Source organism: Phyllobates terribilis, unplaced genomic scaffold (genome assembly GCF_046119375.1).
Source record: "Phyllobates terribilis strain yellow unplaced genomic scaffold, ASM4611937v1 Scaffold_232__1_contigs__length_3120203, whole genome shotgun sequence".
Lineage (NCBI taxonomy): Eukaryota > Metazoa > Chordata > Amphibia > Anura > Dendrobatidae > Phyllobates > Phyllobates terribilis.
Window position 1 is genome coordinate 486361 of NW_027362992.1, and position 20265 is coordinate 506625.

Below are 20265 nucleotides of genomic sequence, written 5' to 3' on the forward strand. Positions count from 1 at the left end.
GAAATTACTTTTGTTATGTTTTTATATGTATTTTTAATAAAGGCATTTTTTTATTGCTTCAGTTGTACGTTGTTATTGTGGCTACTAGAATGGAAGTAACACTCAATCAGGTCAAAGAAGTATAGATGCACAAGTTTGATAAAAAGATTTGGAACTTTTATTGAATTATTTAAAAGAAATTTATAAAACACACATAAAGGGGAAGTGAACCAATGAAGGTGCCTGCAGTGCTAGTAACAAGGGTAGTCAATCATTTATTCTGTTTAACAAGACTTACAAAAGGAGATCATATCAATGAACCCAGTGATAAATACATGAAGAATTAAATAAATAAATAAGTAAAAGGATCAGTATCCAAAATTCATTCATCTAGTAAGCATTAGTGGATAACAAGTACATACCTTAAAGCAGGGTTCCCCAACTCCAGTCCTCAAGGCCCACCAACAGGTCATGTTTTCAGGATTTCCTTAGTATTACACAGGTGATAATTGCATCACCTGCACAGGCAATAATTCCATCACCTGTGCAATACTAAGGAAATCCTGAAAACATGACCTGTTGGTGGGCCTTGAGGACTGGAGTTGGGGAACCCTGCTTTAAGGTATGTACTTGTTATCCACTAATGCTTACTAGATGAATGAATTTTGGATACTGATCCTTTTACTTATTTATTTATTTAATTCTTCATGTATTTATCACTGGGTTCATTGATATGATCTCCTTTTGTAAGTCTTGTTAAACAGAATAAATGATTGACTACCCTTGTTACTAGCACTGCAGGCACCTTCATTGGTTCACTTCCCCTTTATGTGTGTTTTATAAATTTCTTTTAAATAATTCAATAAAAGTTCCAAATCTTTTTATCAAACTTGTGCATCTATACTTCTTTGACCTGATTGAGTGTTTGTTGAATAGAAGTATTGTACCAAATAGGCTTTTTACTTTTTGGACTAATAGAATGGAAGTATTAGTAGGATATTTTGCAATTATTGGGCTTTTGTTTTGCAGTATATGACAACGCCCCCCTGAGGAAGCGATAGGTGAAACACGCATCAAGCTGTGGGTGGCTGCCGGATCTCCATCATTTCCACTTGATCACATTTGATTGATCTTTCTCATTGTGTACCTAGTGGGCACTTATGATTTTGGTTACTTAGTCCCACTTTGGTTTATGCCCACTATGGATAAAATGCACATTACTTCTGTTATACTATAACTGGGCTGCAATCCTCCTCCTCCTCCTAATCTTTGTGCAGTATCACTTCTAATTGTATATCTATATATTTTTATGCTCTAATAAAGATTGTTATTTTCCATGGATTTTGTATCGTTCGCCTTATCCGCATTGTTATACATAGTGGGGAAATCTGTCTGTCTTAGGGGATATATACAGTAGACATTATCCATTATGGAGTGTATAGGATTGTAGTGTTATAGGATTGTATTTTGCAGTGTATAGTAATATAGGAATGAGGCTTCAGATTCAGGATTGGTTATTACTTTCTATGGACGTCGCTGTATTGTACAGATCTGTAATACTATAGTGTGCAGGGGCCCTGATGCTTTTTAGTCTAATATAAATATTTGTTAAAGTAATCAAATTATACAGATCATTACATTGCTGGAGCTACACAATACATCTCCGTATATTCAGAAGAAAACAGAAGAAACTTACAAAAGTCACCAACAATATAAATAATATAAATTACTACTTAAATAAAATAATCTATGACGATGTGTAATGTGAAGTGTAACCACCAGATCTGATGTTACTATGTAACCATTAGTGTCATTTACATTAGATACAAGGGGGCGGAGCTATTACCACTGACCCCTCCCCCAAATGTAGTGTCCCAGTCCTATATAAAGAGGCCTCTTCCATCTGCTCCTCACTTCTTACCTGTAGTCATACAGAAGCGAGGACCACCATGCAGGCCACTTACCTTCTCCTCCTCTGCGTGACCCCCATATTTTCTGCACCTCGTAAGTCCAGTTCCTTTATCTATTGTCTGATTTCTTACAGCTTCTTAGTATATGTAATAGTTATATCATAATATCTTATGCTCTAGTGGTTTAATCCTGTAAGAATCTAAATCCAACATCAATGTCTTCAATTAATTAAACACTCAAATGCACAATGTTCCATTATATGTATCTATTGTCTGACTTCTTACTGCTTCTTATTATATGTAATATTTGTATGGTAATATCTTATGCTCTATTGTTGTAATCCTGTAAGAATATAAATTCAACATCAATGTGTTCATTTAATTCCACTATTAATTACAGACTCTTCTATGGGGAATCCCTGGGTAGACCTTACTTTGGGCACAGCTTAGGCGGCATTATGTGTCTTTATGTGTGATAGCATTCTTGGACACACCAAGCAGTTAGATATTTCTATCTGTTGATGAATCTTGCTACAAGAACGGCTTCTGCGATTGTCGCCCTCCACATAATGTAGATAGTTTACATTGTGTAACTTATTTTCCAATAATTCTATTGGTCATTACCATAGGTAATAGTAATAGTATATACAGTTATATGAAAAAGTTTGGGCACCCCTATTAATCTTAAGCTTATTGTTTTATAAAAATTGATGTTTTTGCAACAGCTATTTCAGTTTGATATATGGAATAACTGTTGGACACAGTAATGTTTCTGCCTTGAAATGAGGTTTATTGTACTAACAGAAAATGTGCAATCTGCATTCAAACAAAATTTGACATGTGCATAAGTATGGGCACCTCACCAGAAAAGTGACATTAATATTTAGTAGATCCTCCTTTTGCAAAAATAACAGCTTCTAGTCGCTTCCTGTAGCTTTTAATGAGTTCCTGGATCCTGGATGAAGGTATTTTTGACCATTCCTCTTTACAAAACATTTCCAGTTCAGTTAAGTTTGATGGTCGCCGAGCATGGAGAGCCCCCTTCAAATGATCCCACAGATGTTCAATGAACATGATGGAACCTCCACCAAATTTTACTGTGGGTAGCAAGTGTTTTTCTTGGAATGCTGTGTTTTTTTGCCGCCATGCATAACGCCTTTTTGTATGACCAAACAACTCAATCTTGGTTTCATCGGTCCACAGGACCTTCTTCCAAAAAGAAATTGGCTTCTCCAAATGTGCTTTTGCATACCTCAGCCGACTCTGTTTGTGGCGTGCTTGCAGAAACGGCTTCTTTCGCATCACTCTCCCATACAGCTTCTCCTTGTGCAAAGTGCGTTGTATAGTTGACCGATGCACAGTGACACCATCTGCAGCAAGTTGATGCTGCAGCTCTCTGGAGGTGGTCTGAGGATTGTCCTTGACTGATCTCACCATTCTTCTTCTCTGCCTTTCTGATGTTTTTCTTGGCCTTCCACTTCTGGCCTTAACAAGAACTGTCCCTGTGTTCTTCCATTTCCTTACTATGTTCCTCACAGTGGAAACTGACAGGTTAAATCTCAGAGACTGCTTTTTGTATCCTTCCCCTGAACAACTATGTTGAATAATCTTTGTTTTCAGATCATTTGACAGTTATTTTGAGGAGCCTATGATGCCACTCTTCAGAGGAGATTCAAACAGGAGAACAACTTGCAAGTGGCCACTTTAAGTAGCTTTTCTCATGATTGCATACACCTGGCTTTGAAGTTCAAAGCTCAATGAGGTTACAAAACCAAAAAAAGTGCTTTAGTAAGTCAGTAAAATGTAGGTAGGAGTATTTAAAACAAGAAAATGATAAGGGTGCCCATACTTATGCACCTGTCAAATTTTGTTTGAATGCAGATTGCACATTTTCTGTTAGTACAATAAACCTCATTTCAAGGCAGAAACATTACTGTGTCCAACAGTTATTACATATATCAAACTGAAATAGCAGTTGCAAAAACACAAATTTTTATAAAACATTAAGCTTAAGATTAATAGGGGTGCCCAAACTTTTTCATATAACTGTATTGTAATCGTAATAGTATATATTATAGTATTTAGAGTATTCTAAACATAATTACTGTATATATTATAGTTTACTGCTAAGAACAAATGTAATAATTTAACAAGTAATTACAAATTTATAATGTGATATATATTAACTTGATGTTCATGTGCACACTATCTATGAAGTGGCATAAGGAACAAAATGGCTGAATTTTTGCATTTCTACCATGGTTGCACATACACCAATGTGATACATTTGCTGCAATTAGTGACATTTTTAAAGACTAGTAAATTCATGCCCTCTCTCTGATAATTTTAATAAATATCCCCAATTGAGCTGTTTTATAATCTAATTCTTCCCACATGAATAAACCCCAGCGCGTTGTGTTCCTTAACACACAAAGTTGCTCTTGAATACTAATCTGCTTGTTCTTTTGTAGTTTTAATATTTTTTTGCTGTTTAGTAACTAATTATGAAATTGATGGCTGCTAACTATTGAATTTTTTAGTTTTTGAAGGATCTGGATTAGGATCTGGCGAGGAATTTGTCACAATAATCGGTCAAGATGAAGGATCTGGCATTGTCATCACTCCAGAAGGATCTGGCTCTGTAATCGGTCAAGATCAGGGATCTGGCATTGTCATCACTCCAGAATAAGGATCTGGCTCTGTAATCGGTCAAGATGAAGGATCTGGCATTATCATCACTCCAGAAGAAGGATCTGGCGCTATAATCGGTCAAGATGAGGGATCTGGCATTGTGATCACTCCAGAAGAAGGATCTGGCGACATAATCGGTCAAGATGAAGGATCTGGCATTATCATCACTCCAGAAGAAGGATCTGGCACAATAATCAGTCAAGATGAAGGATCTGGCATTGTCATCACTCCAGAAGAAGGATCTGGCGCAGTAGTTGGTCAAGATGAAGGATCTGGCATTGTCATCACTCCAGAAGAAGGATCTGGTGCAACAATTGGTCAAGATGAAGGATCTGGCATAATCATCACTCCAGAAGAAGGATCTGGCACTATAATCGGTCAAGATGAAAGATTTGGTATTGTCATCCCTCCAGAAGAAGGATCTGGCACAAAATAATTGATCAAAATGAAGAATCTGGCATTTCAATCCCTCCAGAAGAAGGATCTGGCATTAGTTCTTTCTCTAAAAAATAAACTGGTTGAAAATATATACTATTGGGAAACCAGATCACTTTTGGACATTAAGGAGATGCCCCATCACATGTTTGTTAGTGTGATTTCTTCTTTTAGGTGCTTATTTTATGAACTTAATTCCACAAAGCCGAATTAAGGCAAAGTAATCCAACCTGCACTGTATTCATGCATTTATCTTGTGCCTTGTATCCAGTTCACAGTTGAATATCAGTATCTTATATTTTTTTCAATAATAAAAATAACTTTTGCAACATATTTCACTTCATTTCATATGAATTCTATTAATATTACAATGAGAAAATTAATTTAAAAAACTCCATTTGATCTCTGTAAACCAGGGCCGGACTGGGACAAAAAAGCAGCCCTGCAAGACAAACCCCACCAGCCCACATACTGTAACACTCATTACCCCAGATCAGTAAATTTGGCTATACTTAGTCGTGCCCCTCATCACTCCCTTTAAGGAGTTATTTGATGAGCCACATGTGAATAGTGCAGCAGTGTGTATGATCCACCATAGCCCCACTAACATGGTGCTCTTCAGAGCTCTGGATCTCGGGATTATGGGGGTCTCAGTGGACGGACCCCCAGTGATTGGAAAGTTCTCAGGATAGGGGATACTTGGGATGTTTAAATTAGTTTTCCAATATTTATTCTTATTTTATCATAGGAATATTGAAAATAATAAACCAATATTAACCCAACCAAAGTCTAATGTTGCCTCACGACAACAGGACACAAAAAGTGGTACTGTGCAGTGTATATGTATATACAGGAAACAAGAAGTGGTACTGTGCAGTGTATATATACACGACAGGAGAAGTGGTACTGTGCAGTATATATACATACAGGAAAGGAGAAGTGGGACTGTGCAGTGTATATAAACAGGAGAAGTGGTACTGTGCAGTGTATATACACAGGACAGGAGAAGTGGTACTGTGCAGGAAAGGAGAAGTGGTACTGTGCAGTGTATATATACAGGACAGGAGGAGTGGTGCTGTGCAGTGTATATATACAGGAAACAAGAAGTGGTACTGTGTAGTATATATATACAGGAAAGGAGAAGTGGTACTGTGCAGTGTATATATACAGGACAGGAGGAGTGGTGCTGTGCAGTGTATATATACAGGAAACAAGAAGTGGTACTGTGCAGTGTATATTTACACGACAGGAGAAGTGGTACTGTGCAGTATATATATACAGGACAGGAGAAGTGGGACTGTGCAGTGTATATATACAGGAGAAGTGGTACTGTGCAGTGTATATATACAGGAGAATTGGTACTGTGCAGTGTATATGTAGCGCCCCGAGGGTTCGGCCGCTACAGGGGTATTGCACCTCAGACCAGAGGTGTGATATTCCACTCCCGGGTAAGGATGGAGTATGGACCAGGGCTCAGTTAGCTGCATACAGCACACACACCCCATTTCCGAGGGACAGCTCAGCGGTGCTCCCACTAGACAGAAGTGCAGGCACGACCAACTATGTCCCTGTCTGGAGTGGGGAGGGGGGTGGAACACCCAGTGCTGTAGGGGCAGATAGGGGTTGGTTCCTGAGCGTAGATAGGAGCTCATTGGTTGCTGGTCCCCTGGGCTCATGGCTAGAGGGAGGTATAAAAGGTGGGCACCATCTTAGATCTAGGTTCTGTCCAGAGAAGAGAAGACAGGGAGTAGAGGCTCTGTAGGAGCTCTACTCCAGAGTGGGCCTAGTGAGAGGCCGAGGAGGAGAGTGGAGAGAGAGAGAGAGGAGGTGAAGTGGAGCTGAGATTACGTCTCATCCCAGCTCCACGAGAAAGGAACAGAAAAGGAGAAGAAGAGAGAGAGAGAGAAACAGAAGGGCTCAGGAACAAGAAGGTGGAAGGGACCCTAAGAACCCACGAGAATCCAGGGTGCAGGGTCAGGCAGATTAAGGGTACCAGATCCCAAGTTGGTGGAGGAGAAACAACCCTCAGCCAAAGACCGGAGGTCGTGATCATTTATTGGTGCGACACCTCATCAAACCTGCTAGGAAGGCACCATATAGGACAGCGGAGGACGGGGCCCACGTTTAACCGCACAAGTCCGCGGTAGCTGGACAAAAGTGGGTCACTGGTGAGGCAGGCCAGAGAAGGGACAAAAGGGGGTCTTGAGCCATACTCCTGAGCTGTCTGGGGGTTGACCGAGCCCCTCACCTGGTGGTCGCAGCACGGCTCGGGCAGTCATTCCCCGCAGAAGTGACTTGGATATTAATCGTGAGTAAAGACCCTGGACTGCAGTACGTTGTCTGTGTGCTTTTTCACTCCTCCGGCATTACCGGTACTGGGACTCTCACCACCATCACTCCCACCATCCACTACACTGCCCTGGGGCCGCACTCTTCCCGTGGGGAGTCACACCATCCCAGCTGCATACATCATCGGCTCCAGCGGTCTGCCCTGCAGCGGCGGTTCCTAATAACCGCAATCCACGGGTGGCGTAGTCGGACATTATCTAAAACATCTAAAAGACTGCCACTGGTCTGACCACCCTGAGCCACGGGACCGGGTCGCCACTACTACCCCCATCGTCTCCCTATTGCCCGGTTCTGAGTGCCCCACGGCCCAGGGGGCGAGTCATATATACATGTGGCACCCCAGGGGTCTGGTTTCCACAGTAACAGCAATGTTATGTCTGAGAGCAGGTGGGAGGTCTCTTGGTCAGGAATCCTATGCATGCCACACCTCCTGCCCAGTCCTGGGAGGGGAAGAACTTCCCCTATATAAACCTGGGGCTGAGGCAGGGTTAGAGAGTTCAGAGGGAGAGTTCAGCTAGGAGGGCTGACAGGGAGCTGTGGCTCCGGCTGGGCCCAGCTCCTGGGCCATGCCAGAAGTAGAGACAGAGAAGAGAAGCAGCTATGGGAAGAAACAACAGGAGCTCTGTGGGAGCAGTGTTACAAGGAGTCAGGGGCTGGCAGCTGCAGAGCTCGCCCTGACTGAGAAGATTTCTTACCGGACCCAGAGTCCGAGGCTGTGGGGACTAACTCCTACCCAGCAGCAGAATCCGTCAGGCAGGGGATTTCAGGTCCTCTGGCCAAGAAACCCGAAGGCACGGTCACACGCATGGGACCAGCACCGCCGTCGTGGAGCGGAAGCTACTAGAAGGCCCCGAGTCACCGGCCATACGGGTGAGCACCACACGGTACACTCAGGGACGTGGGCTACTTATACCCGCTTCTAGCAAGGTAGCCAGAAGAGTATCGTTAGTTTGGGAGGCCTACAACTCCGCCTGGCCAGGGGAGTTCCCATCTGCTCAAGGACTGACCAGGCCCCAATCGCTAGCCAGTACTCCGGTAGGGTCTATCGTTGTCACCAGTAAAGACCCTGAACTACACCGTACCGTCTCTGAGTGGTTCCTGCTACCCCCATCATCCACGTCGGCTGCCCTGAGGCCATACCCCTCCCGTTGGGGGTTATACTATCACGCTGCACAATCCTACCACCGGCCTCAGTGGTCTGCCCTGCAGCAGCAGCTCCTTAGCTGTACTCAACGGGTGGCGTAGTCGTCCAACATCTACCGCTAATACAGCGCCACTTAGTCTGACTCCCTGGGCACGGACCGGATCACCGCCACGAGACTACAACCCTCAAGAGATCCGGCTCCGGGTAAGCTCCCGCGTGCGCAACGCAGCGCGACACAGGCCCAGGGGCGCGTCAACTTTTGGCGTAGTCGGCAGGATTTCGTGCCCGCAACCACCGGGTACTGCGTGCCTGAAAAAGACTGTTCAAACTTACCAGTGGTGAAGATTCCCGCCATCCGGCGCCATCTTCAGCTTCTTCCCGCCTTCCGTGGAGTTTTCCCGCCGTTGGACGCCATCTTGAGGACGCCGCGTGGGAAGAAGAGGGGCGTGGACTTCGAAAGCGCGCGAGAACTGAAGCCCCGCCTCACGTCCGGACGTTGCGTAAGGTCCTGGAAGGAGCCCAGCAGACGCCGACGTCACAGGAGCGCGACGGAAGGTCCTCAACCCTGACGATCCACTGCGGAGCCGCGGCCTACGGAAGAGGATCATCGCAAGGTAGGCCACGGTCCACTAGGGGGGAGAAGGATGTCGGATACGGAGGAGAGCTTTACCGCTTCAACCCCCGCCAGCGCCACCGCTGTTGCGGTCATGCCTTTCACCATGCCCTATATCCCGGGGGCAGCCTGGCTACCCCAGTACTCAGGGGAGTCACATACCCTGCATGACTTTAGAGAAAAGCTGGATAGCCTCTTCCAGGTGTACCCCCTCACAGAGGAGCAAAAAGTGAGCATCCTGGTGGCCCAATTAACCGGGGCAGCCCAAAGGGAGGTAAAGTCCTGGCCACCTGGGAGGAGGACTGTCGCAGAGATACTAACCCAGCTAACCGAGGAGGAGCTGCAGTACTACCAATACGAGGAAAGCCAAGAGGACCCGGACGGGTCTGAGGACTACCCTCAGGAGGGAGCACAAAGAGGACATAGCTACTGAAGGGAAGTAGCGTGAATAAAGAGCTGTAAATAGTTACCCGTAAGGGTACAAGGACTGCTGCTAATTAAAATATGGTCCCCGTTGGGATTAGTGAATTGTTCCCCATGTGCCCCTATCTTAAACCAGGCTGAGGACTGTGAGCAGCCATTCCTTATCCCCACTGGCCGAGGACTGAGAGCGGCCATATCCTGTAAATAATTATGTGTTTCTAGTAATTTATGGGAGTCTTTGGTGGATTTACCGGGAATCCTTTGTACATAGTTGGAGCGTAACCCAGGACGGACTAAAGACTGTTAAGGACTCGGGGCAGGACAGACCCCTACCTGGTTACGTCTCCCTGTTTTGGTGAAATGGACACCTTGCTTTTCTTCAAAAAACTGCACCCGGTTGCGGACACGCCGTGACCATCTTTATATGTTTTTCTTATTGTACTATTATTGTTTATACCTTGTTATGTTTAAAAATATGTTTAGTCCCGGAGTACTAAATTTCACTAGGGGGGAATGTGGCACCCCAGGGGTCTGGTTTCCACAGTAACAGCAATGTTATGTCTGAGAGCAGGTGGGAGGTCTCTTGGTCAGGAATCCTATGCATGCCACACCTCCTGCCCAGTCCTGGGAGGGGAAGAACTTCCCCTATATAAACCTGGGGCTGAGGCAGGGTTAGAGAGTTCAGAGGGAGAGTTCAGCTAGGAGGGCTGACCGGGAGCTGTGGCTCCGGCTGGGCCCAGCTCCTGGGCCATGCCAGAAGTAGAGACAGAGAAGAGAAGCAGCTATGGGAAGAAACAACAGGAGCTCTGTGGGAGCAGTGTTACAAGGAGTTAGGGGCTGGCAGCTGCAGAGCTCGCCCTGACTGAGAAGATTTCTTACCGGACCCGGAGTCCGAGGCTGTGGGGACTAACTCCTACCCAGCAGCAGAATCCGTCAGGCAGGGGATTTCAGGTCCTCTGGCCAAGAAACCCGAAGGCACGGTCACACGCATGGGACCAGCACCGCCGTCGTGGAGCGGAAGCTACTAGAAGGCCCCGAGTCACCGGCCATACGGGTGAGCACCACACGGTACACTCAGGGACGTGGGCTACTTATACCCGCTTCTAGCAAGGTAGCCAGAAGAGTATCGTTAGTTTGGGAGGCCTACAACTCCGCCTGGCCAGGGGAGATCCCATCTGCTCAAGGACTGACCAGGCCCCAATCGCTAGCCAGTACTCCGGGAGGGTCTATCGTTGTCACCAGTAAAGACCCTGAACTACACCGTACCGTCTCTGAGTGGTTCCTGCTACCCCCATCATCCACGTCGGCTGCCCTGAGGCCATACCCCTCCCGTTGGGGGTTATACTATCACGCTGCACAATCCTACCACCGGCCTCAGCGGTCTGCCCTGCAGCAGAAGCTCCTTAGCTGTACTCAACGGGTGGCGTAGTCGTCCAACATCTACCGCTAATACAGCGCCACTTAGTCTGACTCCCTGGGCACGGACCGGATCACCGCCACGAGACTACAACCCTCAAGAGATCCGGCTCCGGGTAAGCTCCCGCGTGCGCAACGCAGCGCGACACAGACCCAGGGGCGCGTCATACACAGGACAGGAGAAGTGGTACTGTGCAGTATACAGTATATACAGGAAAGGAGAAATGGGACTGTGCAGTGTATATATACAGGACTGTGTATATATATATAGTGTATATGTACAGTGTATATATACAGGACTGTATTCAGGACTGTATATATACAGTCTATATATACTGTATATATACAGGTATATATACAGGACTGTATATATACTGTATATATGTATATATACAGGTACTGTGCAGTGTATATACTGTATACAGGAGAATTGGTACTTTGCAGTGTATATATACAGTACACAGGACAGGAGGAGTGGTGCTGAGAGTAGCACCTGCCTCCTGAGCTCAAGCACTTCCAGGAGGAGGGTCGTCGTCTGCCTCTCTTCTCTCTAGGGAGAGGCAGGTCTACTGGGAGGCCGGCATGGCTTCCCAGCCTCCTATCCCCCGGTCTATGCCGACGGGGGAGAAGGAGCCTCAACAACCGGCCCAGAAGGGAGTGAGGAGATCGGGAAGGGTGAGGAAGAGTACATCCACCTACTCCAACCCCGAGACTGTTCACCGCCCGCCCAGAGAGGGAGACCGGGGCACCCCAGGCCCCAGGAACAAGAGCCCAGCAAGATCCTGGGGGGAGATGAGCTCTTGCGAGTCCACAAGTTCCTTCTCCTCCCGAGTGGTCGCCACGTTGCGAGAGTACGAGGACGCCGGCAAAGCACTAACCCAGCTGAAAGAGGAGCTGAGGGAGGCCTGGGTCCTGAACACCCGGGCGTCCAACAAGGAAAGACCCGCGACCTCCCAGAGGTTTAAAGCCCTCAGAGACGAGGTGGTCAGGTTAGTGCTCCTCCGGGAGGGGATTGAGAAAAGCGCAGGTCCCTTCCTGGAAAGGTTTAAGAACCAGCGGTGGTTCTCAGAAATGAAGGGGTTAAACACCTCAGGAGAACCGCCAACCGGCGTCCTTAGTGAAGAGGAGGAGGAGGATGAAGAGGTGACTGGAGTTTCAGTTGCTGGAGCCAGTGAGGGGCAGAGCCGGAGCCCAAGTGGTCTCCCTGCAGGGCAGAGGACTCCGACAGCAGAGGCTGGAGTGTTGGGGGAGGAGGAGGAAGGAGGATTGCTGAGGGAGATCCGACTGCTGGAGTTTCCAGTGGACCTGACGCGGTTTTCCTTCGGTGAGAACAAACCAGTGGAGGAGACCAAGAGGAGGAAGAGGAAGACCGGAGGAGCCGCACAGGAGGTGGTGAGTTACAAGTATGTACCAATGTCTGATGTTGTGCCTGCCACCTTCTGTTTAAACCCCACCAAACCTAAAGACACGGGCTCTGCAGTGGGCTCGAGGCAGAGGCAAGGTGGGGAGAGGAGAAGGATGTCCGGCGATGCTGCCATCTGTGCAGGGAACAGTGCAGAGGGCGAGGCTGTGGAGGTACTCACAGCGCCGGACATAGGAAGTTCTGTGGAGTTTCCCTCCCTGCCCTCTGCGGCTAAGCCAGTTATCACCGGGGCTGGGGGGGCCGGGAGGGATGTGAAAAACACATCTGCGAGGAACACTGGGCACACTGCTGCGACAGGGGGGCAGTGTGCCCCAGCACCCAAAAAGGACACTAAGACCCCAAAGTCTGTGGGTGCAGGGCCCAACAAGCAGTCTGCCCAGCACAAGGACCAAAATGCTGCAGTAGGGGGGCAGGGCACTCCAGGAGACGACCTGCAGAAAGCCAGCAGCAACCAAAGGGAAAAGGGTGTGGTGCTGCAGGGAAAGGAGTCTTTGGAAGTGCTCCCCTCCCCCGGCCCAGCAGGTGTGAGTGCAGAGACACCAGACACAAGGGAGGAAGGAATGGAGGTGACTGTGGAAGGTGCAGAGAACAGCAGAGGTAATGGGGTGACAAGTAAAGGGAATGAAAGTAGTGGTGTAGTGAATGATGGGAGTAGTGGTGGAGCAGATGGTGGGAGTAATGGTGGAGCAGATGGTGGGAGTAGTGGTGGAGTGAATGGTGGGAGTAGTGGGAATGGTGGGAGTAGTGGTGTAGCAAATGGTGGGGGTAGTGGTGGAATGAATGCTGGGAGTAGTGGGAATGGTGGGAGTAGTGGTGTAGCAAATGGTGGGGGTAGTGGTGGAATGAATGGTGGGAGTAGTGATGCAGCAAATGGTGGGAGAAGTAGTGGAGTGAATGATGGGAGTAATGGTCCTGCGAATGGTGGGAGTAGTAGTGAAGTGAATGGTGGGAGCAGCACTGGTGTTGGTGGGGGGAAAGTAGGTGCTGGTCCCGCTGCCCCCCCCAGCATTGGCGGGGGCTTCAGCCCAAAGCTATTCAGGAGCTGTCAGTGCTGGGGGTAGTAGTGCGCCCTCGTCTGGTGGCCCTGGGGATGGTGACTTGCAACAGCAGCTCCTGGACGCCCTGAGGAGAGGGGAGAGCTCCATCACTATAGAGGGGAGGGAGGTTGATCTGTCTTTCTGGATAGAGAGACATGGTCTTTCAGCCTTCCGAGATAGAGGGGCAGAGACTGTCTGGTCTCTGTCGACAACGGGGCAGAGGAGTAACCATAGGAACGTGGTCCGTCTCCAGTGGGTAAGCAAGGATGCCTGTCCTGATAGGTGGAAGGTGGTTGAGCTCCTGCTGGGGATGGGCTTTGCGGCATATGACATCTTTGCCTTGATCCATCCCTACAGGACCTCCTACTTCGATGTCAGCTTCGTGAGACCGGAGGGCCTTGAGCTTTTCTGGTCTCGCCATGAGCTGGCTCGGAGTCGCCCCGAATGGCATGGTCTCTTTCCCCTGGCAATAACCCGCCAAGATTCAGTCAGGAAAGTGACCGTTTTGACTAGTAACGAGTTGCTTTCCTGTATGGACATTACGACCTGGGTGAGTCGATACGGAGAGGTCACCAATATTCCCGAAAAGAATCTGAATGGCCATAGTATCTGGTCAGGAGCCTGGACCTTCATGGTGAGATTGAAGGTTTCGGGAAACACTATTACCCATATCCCCTCCTCAACCTTTTTGGGGAGGGATAGGATCTTGATTTTCTACCGGGGGCAGCCTAAGGTCTGTCACAGGTGCGGTAGCCCCACACACTTCAGTGCGCAGTGTACCACCCAGAAATGCGCACTGTGTGGGGACCTTGGTCATCTTGCTGCTGCCTGTCGCAGGATTAGGTGTAACTTGTGTGGTGACCTCGGTCACCCGTTCAGTCGCTCTCCACGTTCCTTCGCCAATGCTGTCCTGAAAGCGGCGAGTGCGGGACAGGCGAAAGCCAGGACTAATCTTGCCGGTGAAGGGACCAGTAGAGGCGGGGAGGCAGGGAACCGGTGAGGAGCAAGCTGCCGCCATCCACCATCAGGCGGCAGGAGCAGCGCCGTGGGGACAGGGGGCAGGGAGTAATGTCCCTAAACTCTGACCCAGGTACTTCACTTGCAGCTGAGGATCCTAAAGACAGTGAATTGAGCGAGGAGGTCAAGAGACTTGAAAGGGAAGAGCGAGAGGACGCCACGTCTTCCCAGGAACCCTCTTCTGGTGACAGTCTAGATGAGGGAGAGGGGGAGTGGTCACAGAAAAAGAAAAAGGGTAACAGGAAAACGGCCAGAGGTAGGAGGGGGACCAGGTCTCGAGCTGCCTCTTTGGAGTGCGACCCCTCTGACTCTCTGGCCGTGATCCAAGCGCCATTGGAGGGTTCAGCCGCCCCCCCTCTGGTGGATCTCTCCAACCGGTTCGGGGCTCTCCAGGACCTCCCTCTGCAGGGGGGAAATGGGGACCCGGGGCCGGAGGTTGCGGACAAGGTGGTTGGGGCTCAGGAGATGGCTGGGTCTTCCTCTCGGGGGCAAATACAAAGCCCTCTGGGGGGACGACTAACCCAGGACCACCAGACGGGGGCAAGAATGTATGTAAGGAGAGAATGGACGAGTCTGTTTGTCTTAAGCGCACTAAAAACCCGTCATTATCGGAGGAAGAGGTTGGGACTGTCAGTGGTGGGAAGAAAAAGGCTATCTAATTCAACCATTCATGATGGCGGCACCCACCCCGTTGACGTTGGCAACTATTAATGTTTGCAGCATAAAGTCAGATGCGGCAAGGTACACGGCCTTTCATTTTCTCGGCCAACTTGACGCCGACATTTTATTTTTGCAGGAGACCAGGTTGACCGATATATCAACCTTGCATAAAGCAAGGCGGGAGTGGAGGCATGGGCCCTCCTACTGGTCTCTTGCGGCCGAGCCGTATAGCGGGGTGGCGGTCCTTTTTAAGACCGCAGCGGTTGAATGCAGACGAGTGATCGAATTAGAAATGGGGAGATGCTTGATCCTAGATGTCTCCATGGGGGGACAAGAGCTTCGGCTCATTAACATCTATGGTCCCCAGTCCAAGTGGGACCGCAAATGTCTCTTCCTGAAGATCAAACCTTTTTTATTTTCGAGTCGGCAGGTGGTCTTCGGAGGGGATTTCAACAATGTCACGAGATCCTGTGATAGAGGAGGTTCCGGAGACCGGCTGTCTTATGACTGGGTCGCGTTAAACAGGATAGTGAGTGAGGCTCGCCTGGTGGATGTCCACATCCGGCACAACCCGGGCAACACGGGATTCACCTTTTCTAGAGGTAGTCAGTGCAGGTCTAGGCTAGACAGGTTTTATTTGAAGGAGGAGGCCGTCTCTTCACCGTTGTTGGTTGTGGAGGTGGAGTTCTCCGATCACTGTTTGATTATGTTTTCTCTGAACGTTACAGAGACTCCTCGGATGGGAAGAGGTTATTGGAAGCTGAATTCGTCACTCCTTGAGGAAGAAGCTGTAAGACGTTCTTTTGAGGAATTATTTCAGAGCCAGGTACCATTGCTGGGCCTAAGTATCACTAAGTCAGAGTGGTGGGAGATGTTCAAAAATCGGGTGGCGAGATTCTTCCGGCAGCTCTCGAACTTCAGAAGCCTGAACAGGGATCGCCTGTATCAGAGCCTGAGGAGGAAACTCGAGCATCTTGTCTTGACTGGAGGTAGCCGCGAGGAGATCTCCAGAGTGAAGTCCTTGCTGAAGAGGTGTCAGTACGATAGGCACGCATCTATGGTTTTCGAGAGGGACTACGGGAAGTACTGCTCGCCCGACCCTTACAGAAACTGTAAGATGTCAGTGAATAGTAAGATAGTGACGGGGCTGGTGGACAGTACGGGGTCCCTGAGAAGGTCCAGGTCAGTGATCTTGGAGGTCGTCAGTTCCTACTACTCGCACCTCTTGGGAAAGAGGGAGCTTGATCGTGACGGGATGTCGGCTTTCCTGACTGAATCTGTTCCTGAGCCAGGGGCTGACCTCTTGCTGGGCGATTTGGCAGAAGCGATCAAAGAAGAGGAAGTGAGACTGGCGATCGATGGGCTTAGGCCCAAAAAGTCGCCAGGTCCGGATGGCTTAACAGCCGAGTTCTTTAGGACCTTTAGGGACTCTTTGGTCCCCCTCTTGACTCAGGTGCTTAACGAGTGTCTCTCCTCGGGCACTCTGCCGAGATCGTTAAGGAGGTCAGCTTTGATCATTTTGTCAAAGGGTAAGGATCCGTCACGCATTGAGAACTGGCGTCCCATAGCACTTCTCAATGTGGACAGGAAGATTTTGGCTAAGATACTTTTCAACAGGCTGGTGAAGTTTGCACCCCGGCTCCTTTCGGAGGTTCAGCACTGTTGCGTTCCTGGCCGTAGCACTTTTAGTGCTGTTCTAGGTGTCCGAGAGGCCGTGGAGCAAGGCAGGGCGGGCCTCTGGAAGGGGTTCTTGCTGACCTTGGATCAGGCAAAAGCCTTTGATCGGGTTAACCACGAGTACCTCTGGTCCACTCTTTTGAGGTATGGTCTTCCTGGAGGGTTTGTGGACAGGCTTAAGACCTTATATGCAGGGGCTGAGACTTTCCCTCTGGTGAATGGGTGGATTGGACGACCTTTCGGGGTAGGATCCGGTGTCCGTCAGGGCTGTCCTCTTAGCCCTTTGCTTTACGCGTTTGCAATCGATCCCTTCCTCAGAAGGATCAATTGTGGACTGTTGGCGGGGGTGCGGATGGGCGGGGCGGCACCGGAGGCTATCCTGAGGGTGGTGGCCTACGCGGACGATGTCACCGTATTTGTTTCTTCGCAAGGGGAGGCAGCGAGTGGAGCGCTACTCGGAGCATCCGGGTCCAAGGTCAACCAGGATAAGTGTGAGAGTCTCTGGCTGGGAGGCGGAGATCCCGGGTTTGATCTTCCGGACACCCTCCCCGAACCCCAAGAACATGCCAAAGTCCTGGGCATCGAATTCGGCCAGGGTGATTACTCCACGAAAAACTGGGAAGGCAGAATCAAAGGTGTCACCCAAAGAGTGGACCAATGGAGGGGATGTTCTTTGACCCTGAGGGAAAGGGTTGGCCTGTGCAAAGCTTTCCTGCTCCCCTTGCTAATCTACCTGGGCAGAGTCTGTGTCTTGCCAGAGCCTCTCTGGACACGGGTCTACAGTCTGTTCTTCCAGATGTTATGGGGTAACAGACTGAACCTAGTCAAGCGGGAGGTCACTTACCACACGAGGAGACTAGGGGGTTTGAATATGGTGAACCCCGTGGTGTTCCTAGTGAACACCTTCTTGAAAGTGAACGTGTCAAACCTCTGGAAAGAGAGGGCTCCTCCGTGGGTATTCTCCTGCAAGGGATGGTTTCAGCCTTTCTTCCAGGAATGGGAGACAGGGGGAAGATTGAAGGATCTTCGCACACCACACGGGCATCTCCCGGCTTATGTTACCCCGGTTCTGAAAATAATCCGCCGGTGGGGTCTGGGAATGTGGGAGGTGAGGTCCCTCCCGAGGAAACTCCTCGATATGAGGGTCTTGGTTTCTCATTTTCAGAGTCCATTGGCCCTCAAAGACTGCCCAAGTCGGGATCTGGAGGTTGGGTTGAGTTTGTTAAATTCTAGCAGGATCCCCGAGAAGTACTGGGACTTGACTTGGCGCTGCTTCCATGGTAAGCTGTATGTGAGGGACAATTTGAAGTACAGGAGCTCCGAGGACAGGAATTGCCCCCGTGAGGCTTGTGCTAACGTGCTGGAAAGCATGGAGCACTTCCTGCTTCATTGTCCCTTTAATACAGAGGTGTACAACAGGGTGGGGACTTCCATTGGTTGGCTGCTACTCTGTCCTACCCCGGGTGGGCCTATGGAGCGTTCGGAGACCTTGGGAGAAGGGACCGAGACACTTTATTCATAGTCAGCGCAGTGGTCAGGTATTTCACGTGGAACGCACGAGTTTTAGTTTCGACGCAGAGTAAAATCCTCCATGTAGATGAAGTCTGTAGGAACATCCTAGGTGACCTGGTGAAGGTACATTCTCTGGAGTATGAAAGACTGGGTGCCCGGAGGGCGGCCCGTCTCTGGAGGGGCTTTTCCTTCAGGGTGCCTTAGTCCGGTAGTACTCCTATATCCTGGTGGTGGGCTGATGTCTTTCCACCCTAGATTTTTGTTTTGTATTTCTGTCTCCTGAATAGAAGGTTTGCCGGCATCGAACTTGAGCCTTGGATGGTGAGTGTGTAGGTTGTGTTCTGTATATATTGTATATAATGTATAATAGGGGGTTTTAGTTAGGTTGGGTGGGGGATTTGGGGAAGTTCTTCATCAGCGGTGATAAGAGGACTGATCTGGCCTGGTCCAGGCCCCGCCTGGGGAAAAACTTTGGGGTCTGATCCTAGCTCGGAGTAATCCTGAACTTTGTGGCCAGAGCTGGATCAGGGGTGGCGGGATAGTTAGTGTAGGTGTGTGTTTTATATATATATTAAAAAATTACAAAAAAAATATTAAAAAAAAAATACAAAAAAAAAAAATATACAAAACAAAAAAAGGTTTAAAATTGTTCATGTCACTATTGTATATATTGTTATTTTTGGTTTTCTGTGGTGTGAATGAGGTGCGGTAAGGGTGTGACTGTAAGGTCAGGCAGTGGGACCAGTAGGTTAGTGTTAGTTTCCGGTTGTATATACGTTATATTAGGTTTAGTGTTTTGTGTTTCTAGCATTTTATTGTATATAATCTTGTATATAGGACGGTGTTTTATGTGTATATAGGACAGTGTGAGCGTTGTGTGGGATTGTATATAGTAGTATGAATGAAGCTGGGCCGGAGGTTTTATAGGTTTTATAATATTTATTTCTTGTATATGTATATATTCCTGGGGGGATTTATTTTGTTTCTATTTTCTGTGATTTGTCGTCTTGTTTTGTTCATATGTTTGGTGTCCTGTAATGTATTATTGTTCTGTCATGTACTGTACTTATTCTATCAATAAAAAAAAGACCTGCAGTGTATATATACAGGACAGGAGAAGTGGTGCTGTGCAGTGTATATGCACAGGACAGGAGGAGTGGTGCTGTGCAGTGTATATATACAGGACAGGAGGAGTGGTACTGTGCAGTGTATATATACAGGACAGGAGGAGTGGTACTGTGCAGTGTATATATACAGGACAGGAGGAGTGGTGCTGTGCAGTGTATATATACAGGACAGGAGGAGTGGTGCTGTGCAGTGTATATATACAGGACAGGAGGAGTGGTGCTGTGCAGTGTATATATACAGGACAGGAGGAGTGGTACTGTGCAGTGTATATACAGGACAGGAGGAGTGGTGCTGTGCAGTGTATATATACAGGACAGGAGGAGTGGTACTGTGCACTGTATATATACAGGACAGGAGGAGTGGTACTGTGCAGTGTATATGTACAGGACAGGAGGAGTGGTGCTGTGCAGTGTATATATACAGGACAGGAGGAGTGGTGCTGTGCTGTGTATATATACAGGACAGGAGAAGTGGTACTGTGCAGTGTATATGTACAGGACAGGAGGAGTGGTACTGTGCAGTGTATATATACAGGACAGGAGGAGTGGTTCTGTGCAGTGTATATATACAGGACAGGAGAAGTGGTACTGTGCAGTGTATATATACAGGACAGGAGAAATGGTGCTGTGCAGTGTATATATACAGGACAGGAGGAGTGGTGCTGTGCAGTGTATATATACAGGACAGGAGAAGTGGTACTGTGCAGTGTATATATACATGACAGGAGGAGTGGTGCTGTGCAGTGTATATATACAGGACAGGAGGAGCGGTACTGTGCAGTGTATATGTACAGGACAGGAGGAGTGGTACTGTGCAGTGTATATATACAGGACAGGAGGAGTGGTGCTGTG